The sequence below is a fragment of the Anser cygnoides genome, chromosome 9 (genome assembly GCF_040182565.1).
Source record: "Anser cygnoides isolate HZ-2024a breed goose chromosome 9, Taihu_goose_T2T_genome, whole genome shotgun sequence".
Classification (NCBI taxonomy): Eukaryota; Metazoa; Chordata; class Aves; order Anseriformes; family Anatidae; genus Anser; species Anser cygnoides.
This window is the reverse complement of record NC_089881.1, coordinates 6,051,551-6,077,811: the sequence shown is the minus strand read 5'-3', so window position 1 is coordinate 6,077,811 and position 26,261 is coordinate 6,051,551. Positions and strand designations below refer to the sequence as shown.

The 26,261-nt window shown below is 37.2% G+C and overlaps 1 protein-coding gene across 10 annotated transcripts in view; it reads left to right on the top strand.

The window, feature by feature from the left end:
* The window catches only part of LOC106040346 (uncharacterized), a 596,086-nt gene that overhangs the window by 523,147 nt on the left and 46,678 nt on the right, over window positions 1-26,261 (top strand). Inside the window, exon 4 of one of the 10 annotated variants that reach the window (XR_007162972.2) lies at window positions 8,323-10,872. The exons of the other annotated variants lie outside the window; for them this stretch is intronic. The gene's annotated coding sequence lies outside the window, so the exon portion shown is untranslated. Of the gene's footprint in view, window positions 1-8,322; window positions 10,873-26,261 lie in introns of those variants that run through there. 10 annotated transcript variants of the gene reach the window in all.

Below are 26,261 nucleotides of genomic sequence, written 5' to 3'. Positions count from 1 at the left end.
ATTTTAAAGACTCTTAGTGGATCATTTTGTCTTTTATTTAAGCAAATGATGAGTTTCACTGAGAAATCCTAAAACTCCTGTAGTGAACAGAGAGAAACATGAGAGAAACATGATGCTTCAGAGGCTTGAATTCCTTCCATCCAAATTCATTACAAGCCACATATTAGTGGTTAAGACCCAAATTTTCCATATGCTATATGTAATGTAATTGAGTGTTTCCCCTTAAAAGCTTTAAACCTAGAAAAAAGATAATGCTTATGACTTAGGGCCTGAAGGCATAGCACGTAAAGTATGCTTACATGCCAAAGTGTCTTTTGTTTTACAAGGACTATGCAATAGCTATAGAAGCCAGAACTAATTCCTTAGCTTTAGAAAATCAGTTACAAGTTCACATACGTGATTTTAGCAGGGCTTATCAGCATTCCATGTGATTTGGTGGAAGAAAAACAATGTAGTCATCTGACAACCTCGCATTAAAATGCTCCTATGATTGCAGGTGAGAACCGTCACCTTAACAAAGTACTTGGTAAAGCATAAGTGCTGATTGTAAAGATGCTGTCTCATAGAGTCTCACAAACATCAGCTATTGCTTAGATGGTAGACATAGACAGCTAAGCTTAATGACAGCAGAGGTGGGCTGTTGGGCAAGGAGGTAATTCCAATGTTCCCTTTGTTCTGATCACAAAATCAGTGTTCAAATAAAGTCACCTACTCAACCAAAGGAAAGGTAGCGTTGTCCATATGGCTCATTAGCTCTAGAAAAGGTGCTGTCATTGTATTTTGAGTGGTATTATTTTGTGCAACTTGATCAATCATGGTTTAATGTAAAAAACTTATTAGTAAGATTCAAGATAATAGCACAGTTGCTGTGTTTATATAGCCATAAATTCTCCAGCTTGAAAAAATTATGTACTTTTATACATTCTCAGTATATTCATTTTGTCATCATGGGTCACATTTTCAGCTGATGTAAGTTATCTTGTCCTCATTAAAATCAGCAGAATCATGATAATTTACAGTGGGTAAAGATGTGGCTTATTGTTTCAATGTAAGTGATTGCTGAACTTATAAAGATTTAATTGAGATACTTTAAAAAGAAAAAAAAAAAGCTTTAAGTTTCTCATCTATAATGGATGCATAGCATATATTAAAAAAAAAAAAAAAAAGAAAAAGGGCTATGAAATGATTTGACAGCTTGTGTGACTAATAGAAATGCTGTCCCTAAAGGGAAAAACGAACATCTTACCTATACAAGTGTGTCCAATTTGAGTTTTAAATCAGAGAGTAATTATGTTTTTTAAAGGAGAAAAAAAGAAGAAAACTTTTAATCTTCTAGGTGGCCTCATTTTAGCAAAAAGACAAATTTAGGAAGTGTTTTGGATAAGATGATGCTCTGCATCCTTCATAAATTTGGACTAAATCCAGCCTCTAAAGGGCTGGAAACCATTGTATTAGCTTACTTGTACCTGACATAAAACATACACAGACACATGCACAGAAAAAGAAAAAAAAAAAACACTGCGCAATAGATAACACATATACTCACATTCTTAAGTTGCATTTTAGCATTTGGAAAATGGAAGGATTGTTTACTCCAATAACCTGTGAAGTAAATAGTAAAATAATAGTAAATAGTAAAGTAATAGTAAATAGAAAAAGGTGAGCAGTGCCACAGGAACAACAGAAAAACAACAAATAGGAAATCCCAGATGTATAGATCTGAATGGTTGCTTCACATATTTTCAGGTATTACACAGGCCACGTTGCATTTCTTGCATCTTGACTCCTGCACAAACAATGGACTCTTGACTATTTCAATGTCTTGGTGCTAGTGTAATAATATAATGTAGCTCATGTTAGCTTAACCTAAATCCTGTGAGAAAAAGTTCCAGAGGAAAGCACACGGCAGCTGTCTGAAACGTTATTTATTACTGTCTGCAGTGATTTTGTCAGTCGCCACAAGCTGAGCATGGTTAGTACTAGTGTGCAAGACCTTCCTAGTGTTCCTTGATGCAATGGGCGGTTGTTCTAGTAGTTCAGTAGGTGGCACTGAATGCAGTAATGTGTCAGTGTGTTATACAGTTGGAGATTATTATACAGTTGGAGATTTTCCTGATACAAAAAAGACAGGGATCTCCTGGAAAGAGTCCAGGGGAAGGCCACAAAGATGAAACAGGGCCTGGAGCATCTTCCCTATGAGGAAAGGCTGAGAGACCTGGGTCTGTTCGGCCTTGAGGAAAGAAGACTGAGAGGGGATCTTATTAACATTTACAAATATCTTAAGTTTGGGAGACAGGGATTTGGCCAACCTCTTTTCAGTGATTTGTGGGGACAGGACAAGGGGCAATGGCCACAAATTGGAGCACAGGAAGTTCTGCACCAACATGCGAAAGAAATTATTCACGGTGAGGGTGACGGAGTACTGGAACAGGCTGCCCAGGGAGGTTGTGGAGTCTCCTTCTCCAGAGATATTCAAGGCCCATCTGGATGCCTACCTGGGCAGCCTGCTCTAGGGAACCTGCTTTGGCAGGGTGTTTGGACCCGACGATCTCTTGAGGTCCCTTCCAAACCCTACAATTTTGTGATTCTGTGATTAGAACTGGGAGAATGGTAGATATTTTGTGTTTGTTCCTAAACTGAAAAAAGAGAAGAAAGGAGGGGTGGGAAAAAAAATAATAAAAAAAATGTGTTCCACTGAAAACATCTTGTTTCCTCCAGCATAGTGTTTGATTTTGAGTGGGGATTATTTTGCCTTTTCAATTATTCCTTTTTCTTATTATTTTTCCCACCAAGAAAGATTTTAATTAGAGATTGTAACCTCAAAATTCAAAATGAAAAAAATCTGTCTTCAGAATTTCAATGAAAAATGTTTAGAAGTTTCTGAGAAATGTGTCAGAATGCAAAAAATAAGTGTTTAGATGACAGTAGCAAAAAGCAAGTAACAAGTGATTAAGCTACAGATACACTTGTCCAAAATCCAACACAACACATTAAACAAAGTGAATTCCAGGCAGTTATCCTTAAGTATAATGTTACTTAATATCTGGGAACATTTGTGATGGGGAGAAGAAGAAATAACCACTATGGTCTGGACTAGCTTTTAGCAGCAACAGCTGCAGGCTATACCTGAATGAAGTTCCAGAGTAAGCTGAGCCATATTTTCACATACATGTAGGTGGTAAAGGAAGCAAATAAGCTAATGATCTTATCTTAAAACATAGGTCCTCTTAGATACTTAGACATTTAAGATTTCTTCAAACTTTCAGGCCTTAGGCTTTACGTCTGCTCAATTGATGCTCAGCTGCCAAGCAAGATTGATTCCACCCCCAAGCGCATACATTTTTTGCCACTAGGCTCAAACATCCAGTCCTTAAATCCTAAACAGCCTGATGGCTCCCTTCAGCAATTATAAAGGAGATAACACAGGAAGACGCTGCTACAGTCATACCCATGTCCCTAACCCATCCCATTAGCCAACTTTTTGATAAGTTGGAAGATAGCAAATCAACATAAGGATATAAACCTGATCTCCTTCTTCCCAGTTCAACTCTAGTGGAACTCCTGTAAGATCTTGTACAGTCTATCTATTTCTTCTTCTGAAGCTATTAGCAAGTATTTTCTTTCCCAGTGACAAATAGAGAACTGAAAATATAACTACTGCATCTTCTAGCACTTGTGTTATATACAGTGAAGCAAAGGGAACATCTTTGCACAGAAAAATAATGCAAGTTCTAACTAGTCTAAGCTGAAACAACTTTTTGCTCTTTATCTTTCTCTTGTTAAAAATAAATTTGCATATCTTTAAAGTAAGAAGAGTAATAAGTATGTATTTGCAGGGGACACTGTAGAAATAACAACTTGAAGCCAAAACAAAAGCTTATTTAATTATATGTTTATCAGTTTAAAATAAGAATAAAAGGGAATGTAGAACCCTGAACCCAAAGGGGGAGTTGACAGTGTAATGGAGGCAGGAGATGCATATAACCATGCTGTGATCTCTGTTCTGTTTCAAAGTATCACTTGGCTTTTTCTTATTTGCACCTACGGTATGACAGCATACAGAAGGAATGCTAGCAGCTAAGGCATGAAGGCATTTCTATCTTTCTTAACCATAAGTACAGTCAAAATTGACTGACTGTATCCAATGTATTAGAGCAGATAACCAAGTAGTTAATTGTGTACATTTCTAACATTCATTGGACTGGAAAATTGTAAAAGTAAAAAGAGAAGGTAGAGGCAGGGAGTGAAATGTGCTTTGATTATCTGGGAAGATTATTAGATTGGACTTTTTTGAGATTGCACAAGAAAGGAAATTTTCACCCATGTAATCTGAATATAATGAATCCTTTATTTCAATTTAATCTACAGTTTTATCTTTCCTGTTTGTAATACATTTGACACCTGCTGTTTTACCTTATGCCTTCATCTAATATCAACGTTTCTCTCAGGGTAAAAGTATTATCTCTTTACAGTAATACCTTTGGAATTGCTTTCCCAGTTATGGCCCTAGTACTTTTTATCAAAACAATACAATCTAAGCAATAACCAGGAAGATATTGCAAAGGCATTCTCATGCTTCCCTGTTCCTTTCAGAATACTTTATACCAACAAGCCTTGAACTTTCTAATCGGCACTGCAAAATACGTACATATAACCACAGAAACAAGTGACCTATAACCTGGAATAGTCCAGGTTCACATAATACGAACCGATTGTGTGAGTCTGCTGCAAATGTTCCTACCTTTCCGCAGCACGAGTCTATAGCAGGAGGCATAATGCATCAACATAAACTGACATCAGATGAGTATTTGTCTCTGTTCTCTGTCTCTCTGTTTTTAGTGATTTCTAATTGTGACGATGAATCACACTACTGGAAGTACAGTGCAGCAAGGTATCATATAAATCATATGTTATTTCTATTGTTGCTACAAATGAGTTACCTGCCTTCTCACACATCAGTCAGGATTCTGTTGTTTGAAGCAGCTTTAGGCCCTAATTGGTAATAATTTATGTGTGGTAAAACTTAATGACTCCAGCAAGACAGTTCTTGCACAGGACGTTAAGAGTTAGTTCCTTACATTGCTCAGAAGATTTTCAAAGTTGCTCTTAAAATTCCAGGGTGTGAGCAAGCCTCACATCTACTAAAACTGTTATGGCTTCCTGCTTAAGCTTTTCATCAGTGACACTGTATGACCTTCGAAAGCCACCCCTCTGAGTACATCACTTTAAAAGGTTATTTCAAGAATACAAAATAAGAGCATACTACCAGTTCGTAGATGGACTGGATCATACTCACAGTCAGTTGGTGAGAACTATTCTGCTTTACTTCCCTGTAAATACACTACAACTCAGTCTTATGCTTATTCATTGATGTGTCTAATTCTGCCATAAACAGACAAGGTCTTGCACAGGGCACAAGCAGGTCCATCTATGTGCTGTTGCTCTAAGGCAACAGCACATAGGCAAATGATGGTGCATAGAACACTGTGTGCTGAACGCTGTATGACTACATGAACACAAAGGAAAAAGATGGATTGTGGTCTGATTGCTCTGCAGAAATACAGCAGAAGAAGCCTTTTGAATACCATCACGTATCTACTAGTTCAGTCGGCATTTTTCAGATACTTGGCACAACTCAGATAGTGTGAACGTAGAAGATGGTGCTTGGCCATGTCCACTGGCATTATGTGGAATAATAAATAATAATTATTTTCTATAATGGGTTCAGGGAGCAAATAAGCCACATTGCCATGTCAGCTTTTTAGCTCTGAGTCACAAAAGACTTTTCTCTTTCCCTGCAACTGGATGGCAGATTGTTTAGGGTGACATTATCTGGGTCCAGATGGTCCCACCTACTGCAAAATCTGTAGTGCTTGTTTATTTTGTAATGGTTCTGTGCCTTGATCTTTTAACAGCTCTCTGGAGAAGGAGGGGGAAGAGTTAGTAGGCGCAGTGTGTTGTTCTGCTGTGTCTTCAGTGAATGGTGTTCCCTCAGTTTTTGGTTTGCTTTTTGTTTGTTGTTGTTGTTTTGTGGTGTTGTTTTTCGTTTCAGTTTGTTACTGAGTTGTTTTCCAGAGAAGAGAACTGAAGGCACTAGGATTTTATTGAAAACAGAATATGATTATTAACTTGCTTAATGATCTGCTTCCCATTAGGGGGGGGACACAGGGAAATTATTCTTATGGAAAGGACAGCACCTCCTTGAAATGCAACTCTGTTCCAAAATATAAATCTAAAAGTGTTATTGGCAACTGCATATTTACCATTTATTAGGGATCGCATGGTAAACCTACTTAGACTCACAGGATAATCCACATGGGAAAGGTCTTCTCATGAGGTCTCTGTCAACTTCTGGTAGGTTTCTCAGGGCTGTATGCAATCTGATCTTGAAAATCTCTGTGGGCAACACATTCCACTGCTTGACTGTCTTCATAGACAAAAAGCTTACTCTTCAGCCAAATCTTGTCTTGTTTCTGTTTATGCCTGTCACTTCTTGTCACTCCATTGTGCACTGTGAAGAGCCTGGTTCCATCTTTTCAATAGCCTTCCCATGACTACCAGGGGCCGCTGCTAGCCACCCCTGCCCCTGAAGCTGTCTTTCCCCCAGGCTGAACAAACTCAGTTTCCTCAGCCTCTCTTCACAGGACAAGTGCTCCAACCCCCAATCACTTTATGGTCCTCCTCTAAATTCACTCTAGTGTTTCAACATCTTCCAACACTCTGCCAAGGTCCTTTTCAGTAGAGTTGCTCCTCACAAAATTGGGGATTGTTTTTTCTCAGATGCAGGACTTTGCATCTGTCCTGAATTTCATGAGGTTTACATAGGTCCATTCCTCCAGCCTATCTAGTCACCTGTGTCCAGCTGCCCTGACCATCAGGTATATCAACAGCTCCCACCAGTTCAGCGTCATTTGCAAACTTGTTCAACAAGAGCTCCATCACATCCTGTAGGTCATTATTTAGATATTAAACAGCACAGCTCCCCAAGTAGACTGTCCCAGTACTTCACTTTTTATTGGTCTGCTGGGAGACCAAGATCCTCTAAGTACTGCCTTCTGAGCCCCACCATCCCACCGTTTTTTTACCCATCCAGTTGTCCAGCCATCCACACCACAACATCCTAACTGGGATACTAGAATACTGTGGAAAACTGTCTTGAAAGCTTTGCTAAAGTCTAGAAAAATGACATCAGCTGCTATACCCTCATCCACAAGTCATGTACTTTATCTTGGGAGGCAAGCCGGTTAGTCAGACATGATTTACCTGTAGTAAATCCATATCAACTTCTTTCAGTCCCCTTTGCACCCTTCATGCACCCAGAAATGTGTTCAGGAGGCCCACTCCATGATTTTATTTCCACTATTTCAAGGTCATTATGGTTTGCAATTAAGAATACATTAGTTTTGTTTGTTTGTTTTCAGAACTGCAGCTCAGCAAATTAGCTTTCTAATCTGAGAATCATCTTTGGGTGTTTTTGTTTTTTGTTTTTTTTTTTTTGCTGCTGTTTTTTATTCTGGCTCTGCACCCACAGATTTTGATATCCATATTTGGCCTCAGGTACAAGGGTATATTTACATTAAAATATGAGTAACACCTTCACCTTGAGGCCCTTCACAAGGAATACAAATCACAACTCTGCAAGTGCAATCCTATGGATCCTCAAGACATGCCTGAGCATACTAATCAGTTGAATATAAAACTTACTAAATATTAGCTGTGTTTCCTAGTAGGCTGCCAAAATGAGGCCCCCATGTGGACAGGAGATGGTCAGATCTGGAAGTTCATATGGAGACCCGCCATAAATGTTCCCTGCTTCTAATGTAGAGAAGACAACCCTTCAATAATTATTTCCAATTTAGGTTGTTATTGAAGCTAATTAGAGCACAGTGCAGCAGTCTCTGAACCCACACCAGCCTCAACAGGTGCATCCAAACATTGCAGATATACCAGCTCTGGCCTTGACAATGTTATAGTTACAATACTGCATGACTGTACCTCAAAGAGCAATTTGAATCAAGTAACTCAAGAGAAACTTGTGTCTATGATTTTCACATTTGTTAGCAAGTTGAGGTAAAATCTAGATGTTATCATTGTTTAAATTACATCTCCATGTTAGGATTACAAAAGTGCATGGTCCTTGCAAAGATTGTTCTTAAATTGGTTAACAGAAACAAACACCTTTTCACCTACCAGGAGTAAGGTTGCTAATCACTAGATCCCCAAGTTGTTCTTGAACTGCTTGTTGTTCTCTTGCAGGAGAGAACATTTGTATTTTAAAGGCTTGGTTAAAACAGCACAGACTTTTTTTGTCTCCTTTCACAGATCATCCCACATCACCATGTGAGCTGCTGGAATTGGGAGTGGGGGGAGGATTACCATGAAAACAAACTCAAAAGCTAAAGCTACAGCAATTTAGTCCAGTGCCAGCTGATTATGTAAAAGTGCGGTAACAAAAGCTGATATACTCTTTCCTCCTAAGTTTTCCTAAACGTGATGAATAACTTAAAGCATCAGTTCTGTTTGACAGTGAAACTCACCTCTTGGTTCCAGAGCAATGCTGAAATACTTAGCAGTCATGCACACAGCTAACCAAGTAACTTAGCAAGGTAGTCATGAAAAGGAGTCATGATCAAGATGGCACAAAAACATCTGGTGTACACCAAACTCTTCCTTTTGCCAAGGCTGACTTGATAATTTACTAAGAGCTTTCAAATAAACAAATGAAAAATAATGCCTATCAAATTACCCGTGCTCTTAAGGAGCAAATAACTGTTGAAGAGTGAACAACACCATGCCTTTCTGGATGTGTGTAGAAAGGCCCAGTCCCCAGCAGAATTAGTGTGGATTCTCTATGCTAGATGAGGCATGTATTTCAACTCTTCATTCCAGCGTTAAGGAAGCAAGAGTCTTGCTAGAGTAGCCAGTATATATCCAGAGCTACAGCGTTTCACACACAGTAAAATTTCTCTGTCTGTGAAAATTCATGAAGTCAGTGAGAACTGTGTTGGTGATGGTATGGTATGGTGTGAAAATGAGAGATATCTCCTCCACTGGATGCCCAGGTTTCGTTTCTTAGATAGAGCCCTTCACGTCAAGAAGTTCAGTCATGCTGTAGGAGACAGTGTTCCAACCTCCTCTGGTAATCTCATACTGTTATGTGACAGACTAGAAGGTGAGGGGATTCTTCTTCCAATTTGTCATTTAATTATCATTTCCTCTGATATTTCAGGCTATTTCAGTACCTCCTTAAAACAGTTTTAGTTGCAGCACAGTTGATCAATTGTGTTTTGCCTTTTCCATCCAGCCTCTATTTTAAGGTAAGATCTTCCTCCCCCTTGTCACAGTTGACAAATCAGGGCAGGATGTCATCAGCAAACAGACCTCTTTCTTCTTCTTTCTTCTTTCAGCTCGACAGACTAGGGGAATTTACTGTATGTGGTAAAAAAAAAAAAAAAAAAAAGAGGAACAAAAAAAAAGGAGGAACAGAAATCTAATATTCTGAGTTAGCTAGAAAGCAGAAGGAAGATATAAGGTGTCTTTCCAGATGTTCTCTGACTAGATGGACTCTGTTAATATTTATCTTGGCTTTCTTTGTGTATATTTTAAATAAATAAATAGTCTGTAACACAGTTTTTAGTAAAGGCTTGTTAAATGACGCTAACTCCAAATGAAAGTTTTTTTTTTTTTCTGAAAACAATGAAAGGTTAACTAAACTGTACAAAGTATAGCAAATGCCATGAAAGATTTGAGCTTAATTTGGCAGTCATTATTATATTTATACCTTTAGAATAACATTTTTAAGGATCAAATATGCATGCTTTAAGAAATTTTTAGAAGTATAACGTTTTCAGTTAGTAATGTTTGAGTCTTGCAGACTTAGAAGGCAATAGCTACCCAAGTCTGGTTGTCAAGAGGTCTTTCCCAGAAAGAAAGTAGGGCTATCTAGACCTTAATCAATCTTTTACTTGATTTTTTGTGGAGTAAAAATAGAAAGGGAAAAAGAAAACAAAAAAAAACAAAAAAACATTTCCTTATCCTATCTGAAAGCTTCTCTGTATACTATACACAGAGGAAGAATCTGCAATAAGTTCCCTTCAGCGGAAACATTTTACTCTTATTTTGTGCTTTTATAAAAATGAAATAAGAGTAACCCCTAAACTTCTTGCTGTCAATGATCTCCTTGCTCACATAAATCACTATGATGTGTGGTCCTGCATCATCACAGCTCCTATGTTGGAATGACAGTGCAGATGAGCAGATCATAACAAATAAGATTTTGAGTACTTTATGGGTGTGTCAAAAACTGGTGCTTGCAGAGAAATGATCTCAACTTTTACAGAACTCTCAAAAGGCTCACTCAAGCTCTTTTCATGTATGCCTTTTCTGTTCTGTCTTTCCTGGCATCTGCTTGCAGTTAGAAATGCAAGTGTCATCAGGAAACCTAATTCAATCATAAAGGAACTCTCTCCAGAAAATTATTGGGTAGATATTCTTAACCAGTCCTTGATTTTTCAGACATTCTCAAATGTCTCCAACACAGTCTCTCTTATTCTTATGGAAAAGTGTCTCCCTTCTGTGAGATCAAGACAAATGTTTAGATAGTTTTCAGGTTCTGCACAGTTCAGATTCCTACATGCTATGAATGTGAATTATTTGCGTTATCTTGTTCAGTCAGTAAATGTCTTTGCTTTACCAAATTCCAAGTAAGTGTGGAAGGCAACACACACACAAAAAAAAGGCCTGAAATGCCAGTTCTGTTTGTGCCAGTACTTGTTGCTGATTCCCTCAGCAGCTGCTTCCTGAATCTGTACCTCATGGCAGATACAAAAGCACGTAATAAAAGGCAGGTTTAGGTGGGATATCTCACTGCTTCAGCTCTTCCCAGCAAAACATTCAAATATTCTTTAAAGAGAGTTTACATTTTTCTTAATCCTGGAGACTTTTCTCCTATGCCCAAAAAGCTAAACAAGTTTTAGTGGCACTTCACATCTCATGCAGGTCATTGGGAAATTAGGAATCCTGAGAAATTCTCCTTTAATAGCTGACTATCCAAACAACAGAGTGGAAGCATTTAAAAGCACATATGTGATTTGGGAGCACAGGTCTATTTCAACAAGAATCAAACTCATTTGGATGCCAGAAGTCTTTTTTTCTTTTTTTTTTTTTCTTTTTTAAATTTTGATTATATTGATGCTCTGGTCTGTAGTGAGGATTTTCTATTTCCTGACACTCACACAAAACACTGTGCTTTTTTCCCCCCCCTTCTCTTCTCCTCTGCTAAGTATCAGTAGTTCCCAACATCCCAGTACTCAGGAGTTAAAATTTGCTTCAGTGAAATGTAGCATCATACAAACCAGTGTAAAATCACAGAACTGAGAAAATATGAACTGCTAAAATTAATTTTTGCCCTGTGATGAGGTGACAACTAATGAACAGTGTGTGTTTATATAACTGATTTCTTTTTAAACCAATGATTCCTTTATGTCCATGGAGAAAGAAAATGCTTTTCGCTATGGGAGATGTAAAGCATTTTTGGCATGAGTTAAAATAACCTCCTCCATGACTGACACTGACAGTGCTCTCACTATTTCCTCTATGATTATATGGTCTCTGCTGTATCTGGGATGGAAAATCCATGTGCCATGCCAGTTACACAGTACATTCTAGTAAGGGGTCATTTCATAGGGCAGTATTAAATTAGTTTCCAAGACAATGACAAACTACAAAGTGGCCAGTTTCACTGGCTGGCTGGAGACACTAATGAAATCGGGAAACTGCAGTTGTCATTTGCTATGGGACTTGATTCTTCTCACTAAAGAGCTAATCTGAGAATCACAAGTTTGACAGAGAAAATGTGACAGTGAGAAGACCGCAACTGGAAATTCATTCGTAAGCATCTCCTAGTCTGTCACTATATCTCACTTAATGGAACTAAAGTACTCTTGAAAGGACAGTACTTTGTACTGTATCAGTTGAGCTCATCCCTTGCAAATGGAGGTATTAATTTTGCTTTAGAACACTGTTTCTTAAAGTAGGGAGACAGAAAGCATTGCTTATAGGATTTACAAGTTAATGTGTTCTTAATACATGAATAAGCTGGCAAGAGGTAAACCACAGTATCTATGGGCTAAGTGGTTTGGTTGGAGTAGTTGTTTCAAGGCAGACCTGAATATTGACTTTGGTATGGCAGGGGCAGAGTAAGGCTATTATTGACTCTGGGCTTCTGGGTATGTCCTAAGCACTAGATCTCCCACTGTCCTCTACTGTCATGTTTTGAAATCTCACATGTCATTGCTTCAGTCCTATGGAAGTTAAGCTAGTTTCTTTCTTTAAACTGGCCCAGAAAAAGTCACCTATGTATTCCCCAGGGGAAGAAAAAAATAAAGAGGAAAAAGGAGAACAGCATTAATCTGAAGGAAATGTCAGTAAATCATCACTGAAAACAGCAACAGCACAGGCTGGTTGCCTTCAGTACCTCCACATGAAAGCACAAATTTGGAGAGAAACCAACCATTTCAACAGTAATGGTAGTTTGCCCTTCAAAAAATCCATGCTACCAGGAGTATCGCTTCTGGATGTATCTTCATTGTCATTCTTCTTATCTAGTAGGTGAGGAAACCAAGATTCTTGGTATAAGGAAGTTCTGTGAAATAAGAGGAGGGAAAATGCTTTTCTTTTTTACACTATACAGCTTTGATAAATTGTTTGCCTCCTTTTCTTATCAAGCCTATGAACTGTCAGCTGCTGGTGAAATGCCAGTTTTAGTTTTCTTAAAAAATTAAGATTTTTGACAATAGGTCAGTGGATATTCCCGTCATAGAACATCACCAGTTTGTCTATTTATGGAAACAGACTTTAGAAATTTTGTAAAAATGTAGCTACTTTGAAGATAAGACAAAGCAATCAAAACCACCCAAAGTCAGCTGAATAATTTTTAAAGACTGAGCCTAAGATAACACGGGTGGCTTGGAAGGGATTTAGATTTGGTATCTTAATAACAAATCCATCAGTGTTTTTCTATTTCCTCTGAAAACCTTTAAATGAGATTAATAGAGTTGATCTGTTTTATGTCTAACCCAGTCTTCAACTCACTCTCCCTCTGACAAAGCCATTAACTTGGATAAGACTTACAGTACTTTCAGTCCTGATTTTTCCTACATCTGTCTTGCAGGTTCACATGCTTGACCTGTATCTGTACTATTGGTTGAAATAACTGTAAGGTCTATCCTCTTTTATAAGGCTGGCAATCACACTAGATTTACGGATTTCCATATATATTAAAATAACAGAAGTTGTTAAAAATTTTTCATTGGACAAGGTCTATTACATTCTAGAAACTATACATTTAATCCCAGTTTGTGCAAACAAAACATATTTATTCATTTGAAAAGAATAATAAAAACATTTGCTGTTTGAAACTTGTTTGAGAAAAAAATAGCATTGATTGGGAACCTTTTAAAAACAAAGGCCTGTGTTGGAAATATACTGTTGTAATAGAAATTGTAATTAATTTCACTTAGTATTTGTACAGTTGTGATCAGCTGATTCATCGTTTCTAATATGACAGCTTATCTTGCTACTTTTAAAAAAGGGAGAGGCCAAATATATGACCCTACGAACTGTTACCTCCAACAACTGCTATACTGCCCAGTTGTGGGTGGATTATTTCTTATATTTTCCATATTGCTTAATATCTGATATACAGCTCAAGTTTATTGACTTGGGATTGCTTGTCGAGTATTATATCTAAAAACAGAAGTGTCACCAAACCTACAGTTGCTTAACTTAATTCATCGTTTCTCATAACATTCCTATATCACCCATTATTTCCCTATGGAGTTAAATTTGAGCACTGATGTTAATGGCATAATATCAAAACTACAGATCCAGGTGTGCTTTTTGTAGTCTCACTCTAGAAGGGGTAGTGCTGGGGAATATAATGCAGAGCCAGTCACACATTGCTTCATTGACACATATATTTTTTGCTGAAGCATATAGTCTTTCTCCAACCACTCTCTTCAATCTATTAAGCTCTGTCTATAGTTATTAGATCAAGTACAGAGTGAGTGCGGAAGATCTACTGCTTCTAATATTTGATTTTTTTTCCAGTTCTTCTTGAGTACAAAAGATCTGTTGCTTCCAAGTGACCCATCTGCACGAGACTGGGCTGTGTGCACGAAGATGGCTTGGTTTAGTGCTAGCTTAGGGATCTCTATGTAGAATTGATGGTTAAGAGAAACAAAGATGACAAGGAGGTGGTAGGTGTGACTGGGAGAATTTAGAGGCACACAGAACACAGGTAACACAAGGAAACACGCATTACTAGTCTTAGTTCATTCAACTTCTTTTGGTTGACTTCAAGTCATACCAACTTCTAGGTTGGATCCCTTGTTGATCAGTTATAATAATACAAACACTAAAATACATAAGTCATTTCTCACAAAGCACATTGGGACTGACTATGGTATCAATTGCAGTGGAACTGTATGTATATAAAGTGCTATTTTCAAGCAGAAAAGCCAATTTCAGCATGCCTTTAAGACTGGTTCGGCATCGGCATTATGAAACTTCTGTCCAAATCCTCACCTTTATATCAACAATCTTTGATTATGTTTACCTTGAGGATTTTCACTCTTCATAGGTTTGAAATGCATAAATTATATGTTTCATGTTGGAATTCAAAAGGTTTTAATCAAGCACTCGTTATCAATTAAGCATATTCATCAGTCAACATTCTTAAACGTTGACTATCAAAAATTAACTTTTGGTGCTATTTTAAGATCCTACAGTAGCAGAATGTACTGATTCCTGTATTATAGAAGCAGTGCAAAAGTGTTCTAAACAGTCCTAGTAATGTCAAAAATAGATGTACTAATAACTTGTGTCCTTCTTCTGTTTGTCCCCTGTGAAATTGATTATATTCATTCATCTGACTATAGCATGACATAAATGTCATGGAATATATCTACAAAGTAAAAATTGGCAACATCTCTGCTTTCGCTTACTTTGGACACTGGGAAGAAAAAAAAATAGAGAGAGAGAGATTTCCTTATCATATATGCATCAGAAATAAAATTTCAGTCCTGTTGACATCAATGGCAAATTCTGAACAGCTTCAGTTGAGCTAGGATTGAATTTCAGAAGTTTGTTATATGACAGATAACAGCTTCTCTATCTGAATCATATGTTCTGTAAAACACTGAGGTAGCTTCTGGTTTTTATCAAAGGTACCAGCTATCTGGCCAGATCAAAGCTACCCTGGCTATTGCCATAATAATTATTAATTAGGTATTAGCTGTTATTAATTAGGTATTATTCTTCAGATCCATGTTTTGCTTGAATTTGCCACCATACTGCCTCAAAGAAGTTGTTTACCTCTGGTTTCCACATGCAAGTCTGATAAAAACTTTTTGTTCATCTCAGAAGGTAATTTAAGAAGTCATTTGAAATTATCTGTCAGTAAGAGATGTTCTTAATTGTTCATTTTCTGGTATTGGGGATGTTCATACTGTTTTCCTTAAGGCATTTAATCTAAAGGCCTAAATATAGAACTATGATTCCTTGTGTAATCATTGTTTGTAAAATAGGCTTCTGAATAGGTGTTTTGATTCATTCTTTGGAGAATCTGTTAACTGCATAGGGAGTTTTGCTCCTAATTAAATCATGTAAATTAGAGGTGTAAAGTCAGGCAGTGTGATAACATCCCATTGCGGCCAGCATGGTCTTAAATGCTTTGAACAGCTGTCTCCCAAAATTTTGTTTTCCACAGGCCACTTTACCATGGGATTGACAGTTTTGCCTAATATTTAATGAAAATTCGCTTTCTTTATTTTGTCACACTACACTCGGCTGTGAAGGTTTGTTAACTTACGTCTTTAAGGATCGCTAATGCCAGTGTACTGTGAGGATAAACATGAGTGGTAAATGGTGAAGACTGAAAAACTCTTTGTAACAAACCACCCACGCATATATATATTTTATATAGAGACATACTTATAGTATACATGTACATAATAGTTGCAAAGTTAATCTTTAACACCTATTCCATTCCTAGGCCAGTTTTGGGATTATTTTTGATCACTTTTTAAGATCCTTCAGTATACAATCTACCGTGTGACAATCATATAAAACTGTGTCAGACTCAGACAGTGACTTTAATTGTAGCACAAATGTAATGTGACATGAACAATGCACCCTGGTGTTCCGAGGAATAACACAATGCGTCACAGTGGCAATGTGTAAATTAGGCTTCTCCAAGTAGCATTGTTATGGAAAATATGGCCTTCAGATGAAGCTATTGCACAGCAGCCCAGGAATCCGAGCTCAGGAGTGAGCTCTGTCCTGTGATTTGCAAGTGTTTTTGTATGCACTGAATTCTTTTCCATGATCCCTAAATGATTTTAAAATGCTACTAACTGTCCTGGATAGATTTCAAAAGATTTTAACCAAACATTGGTTCAGAAGTCATTGAAATATGCTGAAAAATTACCAGACTGTAGATATCTTTTTTCTACCTGAGATGCACTTAATCTGCCAGAGACTTGCCTTGTTCTGCGTTTTCAGAATTTGTCTTCCTTTTTCTTACTCCCCTGTTTACACACCTGTAAATATACCTATGCATGTAAGCATTTTTACTCGTGTATACCACATGTATATATTTTACTTTGAATTGGTTATTCAGATCAGATGTTCCCCAATATTTCTAAAACTTTAAAGGATGAATATTCATTTAGTATTTTGAAAGATGCAGTAATTGGATGTCTCTTGCATGATGACATAACATTTAAATTGCATCCATCTGTAAGTGTATGTTAAAGCCTAATGCTTCAGTCTGTGGGATAGTTATAAACTATATATGGTCAGGTGGGTATTTTGTTTTTATTTATTAAAAAAGATTTTGTTTTATGCTTGGAGTTTTGCTAACAAGCTTCTACTGTCTGTAGTCCATAATTAATTGATATTAAGTGTACTGTGATCTTTGTATGCAACAGTCATTTAGTTCTAGGGAGCACTGTAGTCTTAGAGCTTGATTAAATGCTATTACAATACAGGATCATAAATTTCTCTAATTAATTTGACAGATTAGAAAGAATTTGTGAAGCCCAAATGGAAAATCAGAACAACAAAGTTACTGAAAAATCAGTAAACAGTAGAAAAAGATCTGGAAACATGCTCCTCTAAAATACAAAAAGGAAAGTGAGTTCTACACGAGTCACAAACCTGGACTTACTAGAAAATTTTGTCTCTACTGTGTGGAGCTGAAGAGACCCTAATGATCTTTGTTCCACCTCACAGTTACTGAAATCATTTACATAATGTCTTTTCTCTGGTCTTGTTTTCTATTATTTTGCTATTGAAAGTCAAATATATTGCAACTGTTTAGCATATTGCAAGTGAGTTGAAGTAACGAGTTTAATATGAAATTCAGAAAGGGGCCTGAGCCCAGTACTCTTGGCCAAAGCCACTGAGGATATTTAAGAAGTAACAGACAGCACCACATGACTCTATGAGTTTCAAAAGCCTTTTCATGCCAACACTATACCCATGATAACAGTTGGTGCTAAAGAACCAACATCCACACTGTACGCATTCTGGTCATTTGACTTTGTACTGATCATAGGCTAGTCCTGGGAACTGAATATCTATTAGTAACTGGAGTGCACTGGTCATTCCTAAACCACACCTACTGGTTTAGTTTTAATCTGAAAGGAATCCAGTTTGTGTACACCCAAAGAGTAAACCACAGAGTGATAAGTAGAGATAATTTGAAGATTCTCTTTAAAGAACACTCCTGATCCAAACTAAAGCGTCAAGGCAGACTTATCCGCTGCGTCTTCTTTCAGACCTCTCATTGTTAAAATACACCAATCCAGCTCATAAGCTTTCTGCCTTCTATGTCATGGTCATTAATATTTTCTGGTAATTACTATTGTAGGTCTTGTTCAATTACTGTAGTGGGGCCACAGTCCTTTGTGGATTGGGTTATCTATCCAAGTCATACAGTTGGGGTCTCCATTTTATTTCTTTACCATTTCTCATTAATGGGCCTCTTTCATATTCTTTTCATGAACCCACGTGCACTTCAGTATGATGGAGAGTTTCATACTTGTAACTTGTTATTATCTATTATTTATTTTCACAAATACAATCTCCTTGTCAAAATTAGAGCCACTACTCAATTCTGCAATGCCATTCTAGTTTCAAAATATTATTTGAGGCTCTTTGTGGTTCCACCAATATTCCCAGGGAGCAGAGTCTCCACACATATGCAAAATAAATAAATAAATAAATCCACACAAGCCAGCATTCAGGGCTTGCTGAGTTCTGTGCTTCCCCATCCTAACCAGACTGGGACCAGTCACGAACTCTGGATCCATGCACAAGCTACTCTGGACTTCAGAATGCATTTCTGGGCCCACTGAAAATAGAAATGTATCCACAGTCTATCTGTGTTCCACCATCATAATTAGACTCTCCAGACTATGTGGAAGTGGTGATTATTCAGCATCTCAGATGTACTGAAAGAACTCAGAATTACCCCTTGTGCCAGAGGTGTTCATTTAATTAATACTATCAGACAGTAGTGCCCTATTGCAGAATAATCTGATTTCAATTATACTGCAGCAAGAGCCCCACTAGACTGCAGAACATCCCTATTTCTGCAGATTACACTAAATTATGGTGATACTTTGAATATTTTTGTTTGTCCTTCTGTGTTGTTTTATGTCAGAGATGCAAGACAGGGTTAATTTTCCCCACAAGGGGCTTCATTGAATTCATTATTGAGATAGTAGCCATGTCTGAAATATGTTAAAAGGTTTCTAGAACCTTCATTTTGGCAATTGACATTCACTGTTATTATCGGTCCCCTCAGCCAAGCAACTCAACCAGCCTTGAGGAATCACTCTTTGCACCATGATAATTTCTTCATCAAAATGTAGATGTTTGTGTTTGTCCTGGTTTCAGCTTGGACAGAGTTAATTTTCCTCCTAGTAGCTGGTAGGGTGCTATGTTTTGGATTAGGATGAGAAGAGCGCTGATAACATGCTGATGTTTTAATTGTTGCAGAGCAGTGTTTACACCAGGCCAAGGACTTTTCGGCTTCTCGCTCTGTCCTGCCAGCGAGCAGGCTGGGGGTGCAGCAGGAGCTGGGAGGGGACAGACCCAGGACAGCTGACCCAAACTGGCCAAAGGGGTATTCCATACCATCTGTTGTCATGCTAAACAATATATAGGGGTGGCTAGCCGGGGTGGGGGGGCGGCTGGTCGGGGATAGGCTGGGCATCGGTCAGCGGGTGGTAAGCAATTGCATTGTGCATCACTTGTTTCGTACACGTTATTATTAGTAGTACTATTATCATTATTATTATTATCATTTTCTGTCTTAATAAACTGTCTTTATCTCAACTCACAGGCTTCACTTTCCTGTTTCTCTTCCCCATCCCAGAGAGGGAGGGGGGGAGGGTGAGCGAACGGCTGTGTGGTGTTTAGCTGCCGGCCAGGTTAAACCACAACAGTGTTTCACATTCTACAACATCAACATACAGAATTTACGGAAATTGCTTGATTACAAAAATACTGACCACTAACAAATTACGGAAAACATTAAAATGTGTGTGGGCTTCCTTGCTATGACTTGCACTGATGTAACACATGTAGGAAATTTAATTGGAGCAATGATTTTATGTTGGCAAAACTTGTTGATGCTAAGGAAAGTAAAATCACATAGTGCAGCAGATACAGGAATGCCTGCGGTAAGACTAAACAACTGGGTGGGTGTGAACAATGAGGTGGCTTGTACATTCAGGAGCAACCACATTAGTTACTTCACATACATTCTTGGGTATCAAGATGGTTTTTAATTAGGTCATATGTACTCCAGCAAACACTGCAGTAAATTTTTGATTAATTTTGTTTTGCGGTTTCCATTGTATTCAAGCCTGTCTCCTACAAAAGGAGAACAAAACAAAACAAAACAAAACAAAAAAGACATATATGATCTTATCCATTCCAAGAAGGGATTTAAGTAATTTAGAATTAGATGTGTGCCTTCCCTAGGAAAGATATTATTTTACAGAGGCTGTCCAAAGTTAGGGGATATTTTTTTTTCCTAATTGAGTTCTTATTTAGCCTGTAGTATAGGAAAAACTTGTCAGTTAAGGTGATACAGTAATACTTGTACAGACAGTGCAAACAGCAAGTTGAGTACAGCAAAACTGCAGTTCACTACTTCTTAAGTCTTTCCATAATTCATTTTCTGCTTTCCTATTTGTCTTTCATCCCAGTCAAACAACCCGTCTAGTTTAAACTAGAGTTCCAAGTCAAACAGCAATCTGATGTTGTGGTTTTAACAATTACTCTCTTATCTTTTCACTGAAAGGGTAGCACCAGAGGAAAACAAAGAATTACTGGTTGCCACACCTTCTTCTACTACAATGATGGATGGTCACTACATTTATATCTAAAGCATAAGGCTCAGGAGTGCATCTCAGATATTGGGACTAGGAGACCAGCCTCTAAGAGTGATTTAGAAACCATTTGCTATCCTTCCCATTTGCTTAAAAGGGACGACAAGTAAGAGAATTATACGAGTCATTTCTCTGATGACTGACTGAACATGCCTACCTCTGAACTGCTCAGACTAACAGATCACTGAAAGAAAACTATAGTAAAAGTCTTTTTGTAATAGTATGTGTAGTAAATGTTATAGTAAAAGTCTTTTTGTAATAGCCCATGGTGTTGTTCTCCCCCCCCAGATTGCTGGGAGATTTTTATGAACATTTCTTAGAGTAAAAGAATTCAGTTCAAGAATTAAAATGTTCATTAAAAAATGTTAATTTTTTATGTACAATAGAGCAAAGAATGTCTCTGAAAGTACTCCCCTTTTATGATAGACTCTAACTAGAAAAGGACATGACATATTTTTCTTTTTGCAATGTTTATGATAATTTCAGAATTGTAATGAGAAAGAATGGATGGAAAATTAATGTGTTTCTAAGCTGAAGGAGGGAGAGACTTTAATGAGTTTCTCTACAAATGTGTGTATTCCCTAATGTTTCTTATTGGTGGCACACACAAACATCAGCCATATCAGTAAGTTAGTATTTACTGCTCTTCTCTGACAAGAATCTGAGATTGATCTGAAATCTCCGTGAACTTTTCCACAGTTTTCCAAAAACTTTGAGTCAGACTTTATCTGGACATCTGACTTGTTTTTCTTCTCTAGCCAGGATTTCAGAGTCTAACATTATGAATTATTTCTGTATTTGGAGCAGTAGGACTATTAATATCCATATCTTTTGTTGTTATGGAAAAAGACCAAAAAAGAACAAGATTCATAATGAGGTAGGAATGGGTGGGGGGGCAATGTCATAAATAGATTATGATTTCCTAGTAAAGTTATATGAAGAGGAATAAAAGAAAAATTCATATGATGGTCTACACTGATCTCAAACTTCGCAAAGATAGTAAATACAGGAATTAAACACTAATTAAAATACTTGAAAAGATAATAGCAATTGAAAAATTCCAGTAATACAAGGAAAAATTCTAGTAACAGAAATGCTATGTACAATTAATGCTTGCATAATATAACCACATTTTTTCATAACTCAGGCATAAGAGGAGGAATCATTTCCATTATAACACTCTAATGTGAAATGTGACAGTTAAAATTACTTCAGTGACCCCCATCCAACACGACATGGATCTGAATGTTCATAAAGTGATTCTTATGCAAGTTTTTGTGTTATTAGATGTACCTGATATACTCCCTGCATTTCAGAAATACCGTATCTGTCTTCTCTCCTATATTTCAAATCAATTTCTTCTAATCTTACTCTTTTTGTTGACAATTGTTGTCTACAGAATACAGTGATAAGAACATAAAGAAAATGTAACGACAAAATGTAAGACAACAGCGTACAGTGCAGGATGGTAAACACTCCAATCATAAGCCAGGCAATAAAGAAAAAATAAGGAAGAACGTTCTTTTAAATGCCTTACAGAATCTAAATAAAGAGCATAGGCAAGCCTTTCTTCTATATTTCAGAAAGGAAAGTGGAGCAGGTGTCTTATACCAAACAGCACCACCAACAAAACCAACAATAAAGAAAAACAAAAGGTAAGATAGTAAGATCAAGAAAGCCACAGCTACAAAATGGGATTGACTTTCCTTGTGAACAGGTCTCAATAGCTAAGTTCCTGTTTCAGTCTTCACATATTTGCAGATAATATATTAACCTCATTAGCTCGCATACAGGGACCTTATCTGATTGGCTATGAATCTTTCAACTTGAGGGAGACAGAAAAAAAGGAATAACCAAAGAAATATTTGGCAGGTTTAATAGTTTCTGCAGGAGTAAAGCACAGTTGTACAGAAAGAAGTGGTGCTGGCAGTCATGAATTTGACTTTGTTAGCCCAAGTAGCCTTCTTATTTGAGAAATTCCTTGCCTCCTCACCCATCTCTCCCATCAGTGGAGGTTATTAAATCTCAAAATATGCCACAATGCACATAAAAAGTAACCAGCAGCAAGGAGAGCACAAGGAGTTGAAAAGGCAAAGCAACTACCATATCCATCCCGTCAGGACTACGTGAATAATTTGTCATTAATAATTTAGAGACAGAATGTGTTTTTTGTGTTCAGAAATAGTGTCCAAATAAACTCCAGTTTTCTGTGAATCCATGTAATGCCTGAAATTAGGCTCTGTACATTTTTTTTGCAAGTATTCTTCTGATCCTCTGCTGGTTTATGAACACCCCTTTGTGACTATTCAGTATTTGTGTGCCATCTTTTCAAGAAATAAGCACAATGGTTTATGACACATTAGGCAATTAGAAAATACTTCAGTGTCTGCTTTTTGTATAAATAGCCACAATTATTCATTATTAACTAGCATCATTATCTACTAATAGGTAGTGCCTAGTTACTACTCTATGAAGTAACCTACTAACCTACCTACTAACCTATTAACACCTGCTAATAGTTGTTCATCACGTATCTAAGGCACTGCAATACAGACACCTTTGGCTGTATACTTTCCAGGGCAGGTTACTGTGAATACTGGGGCACTGTGAGAACACACCTCAGATAAACTGTGGCTCTAGACTGGTTATCTCCTTTCTCTCCTGGCTTCTGCACCTTCTTTTCTGGGAGCAGCAATTGACTTGGTCCAGTTTTCTTCCTGTCTTCTGCCAGTCAGCAGTGGCACGGTGCCATTTGTATCCTACCTGTCCTTCTTACAAGCCTCTTTCAGCCACTGTCATTTTAGTTATATTTCTATAACTAAACTATATTCACCTTCACACAGATCCCCTACCCATGCACAGCATTTTGCAGACACTGTGATAATGTGCTCACCTAAATATTTACCCCTGCACGTTCCCAATGAGTATCCCACAACCACTCCCACCACCCAGTATCGTTCCAGCTCACAGGCAGCATACAGCAGCATACAGTTGTCTCCTCCCACTCTGCAGGGCTATGTAAAGAAAAGCAAGTGTTACCTCACAGTAATAAGCAAGGCATGATTAATATTTTCTTTATGTTTAATCTTGTCAGCTCACCGTGTGATGTAATTTGTGAATATATAGATCCATATTCTCACATAGGTATTTGTTCTGAGGGAAAAGTAACTTCTGTTCCATGCAGCTAGTATGCAAACACCTTGCTCATAGGTGCCTACTTGTCACCTTACTTGTGGGGCAGAAAACATGAGAATTTTCTCTAGTATTTCTCAGCTACAGAAAGACTGGGAAACTCTGTTAGAGGCATTTCTAGGCATTCAGTTGGTAATTGTCCTTTTCCCAGTTCCATTTAGAAGAATTTGAAGGCTGAATGCTTTAAGTAGAGGTGTAACTCACCTGCTTGGCTCAGGGACATGAATAAAAATGTATGATGGGGCAGCTTGTGGCTAACAGCTGCTGGATATAATGGTAATGTCTCTGCCTGTGTTTAGGATGTTTCAGTCACTTCAACCATATGGCCAAGCTGAATGAGACAAAACTGCTGAGAAAAGAGAAGAAAAGCCATATGATGTACAGAAAAAGAGGAAAAGAAATCTTTGGTGCTTCCTACACTGTCCCTCATGAGTGTAATTCATTGCAGCTGCTTTGACACAACGAATCAATCATTAAGCTTCTTCTACAGAACAGATGGCCAAAGAGTAGAAATGGTCGAGGAAAATGGATTTAACAAATAAGTCTATACTGATGAGAACTTTCTTTGTAGGATTCATCCTACTCACATGAAACAACCAAAATCTTACCACAAACCTCAGGGAATATGGGATATATGTTCCCCCACTGATGTAATCCACGCTTTTTTCCTCTTATTTTTTCTTTTTGTCTTTTGGTAGACATGCTCTCTTCACCTTAAAGAGCAGTTCATGAAATTAAATGTTTCTATAGGAAGTCCACATCTGGGTCACAGTTTATAGGCTTTTTTTTTTTTGTGCTGTTAAGATGATACCTTGTCAGCCACATGAATGATTAGACACATGTGCAAGCAACCAGGCACATTCAGGCAAGACATACTTGTCAGCCAGTGAGTCTTTGCAGTGATTTATTTGAATTTAGGGTTCAGTCCTGTTTTCTGTGCAGATTTCAAAGAAAATTACAAAAATATATATTCATCAGCCTCTGTCAATAGAGGGACAGAATGAGGAACTAAATAGAAACTGAGGTTGAATGAAAATTACAAAACAAATGGAATAGTCTAATAAATAGTGTTTTGTTTTATTTTTGTAAATTATGACCTTCCTTGAACTTGGCATACTGATTTATAACATTTTTTTCTGTTTTTCTTATCCTTTAAGAGGCATTTTTGTGATCCCAAGCAAGCATGCTTTAGAGTAAAACTAAAGAGTTTTACTTTAAAAAGAGTTATCTAATATTTAGATAACTTTTATTTTACATTGACAGATCAAAAATCAAATGTATGACCATGTTAGATTTAGATTGTCTGTTGAGTTATAACATTTTTGTTTGAAGTCAGTTTGTTTGAGTAATGAATATATATTTATATAGCCCTGCAGTGGTCAGGCAGTTAGACTAGATGAGCTTTGAACTATTCTATTCTATTCTGTTCTGTTCTATTCTGTTCTGTTCTATTCTGTTCTATTCTAGCCTCTCCAAAGGTTCTTCATGCTCTAGTTGATCATGTTCAAAGAATAGAATTGGAACCACAGTGTAGCATTTACTACTGACTGCCCAGTGAGGTTCTATAGTCCTCACTTATGATAATCATTATCTGACATACTCATGTGTCTTGAATAACTGTAGGATCTAAATGTCTCACAAATTCAGATCTATTCCTCCTCTCATACTCCAGTAGGACATTATTTTACTGTTTTTTAAAGTTGTGAAGCAGAAGAATTTGAGGGAAAAAATGTAAATGACAAAAATCTTTTAATATTAGAATAGAAACTGCCGTCCAGATCAAAAGAAATATTAAGTGCCCAATTGCTTTTGATTTTAATGTAAAACAAGATACTGAATTGTGTTAAGATCAGTTTACAACAATATTAATTTAGCATTAATGAATGAGAAATAAGAAGCCATACTTAAAGACTTACAGAAATATTTTTTTTTAAATAAAATTCCACATAATGAAGCATACATAATATATTATTATGTTTCTAGATTTTGTATATGTAAAGTTTAGATGATTGGAGGCAGACAAAGGTTAGAATTGTAGACTTGCCTACTAAAGAATGTCAAGTGCAGTTTACTTCTCAGAATTCTCCTCTTCTTCCTTTTTCCTGGATGGTGAAGGGACTGCTTTACAGACAGGGTCAAGAAATGAAAACAGAATATCTAACATACGTTTGCAAATGTCAGCTCCATACATCACTGAACATCAAGCAGTTCAAACACTCCCTTTAGCTTACACTTCACGTTCCAATGTCATTCTCGTTTACTTGAGTTGTAGCCTCACATGCACTCAATGTACACAAGAAAGTCAGTCAGTGCACTCTCCATGTCTCCAGTCTTTGCACACTTGTGTATTTTGTAAATACACGCACACAAATTTTTAACACAGGTGTAGCCAGCTGGAATGATTAATGGTGAGTAATAGTGCATCTCCACTACTTCCTTAGTTCTTTCAGGCATTATGTTGTAAAGTCTTTAGTTTCATATTACCTTTCATCCTGAGAGATCATTCTGTATGCACACATAGCAGCTTAAATACAACTACTTCAAAGTGCAAAGGAAGCATTAAGTTGCAGAAAGAGCAGTTGAGGAGATAGCCTTCAGATT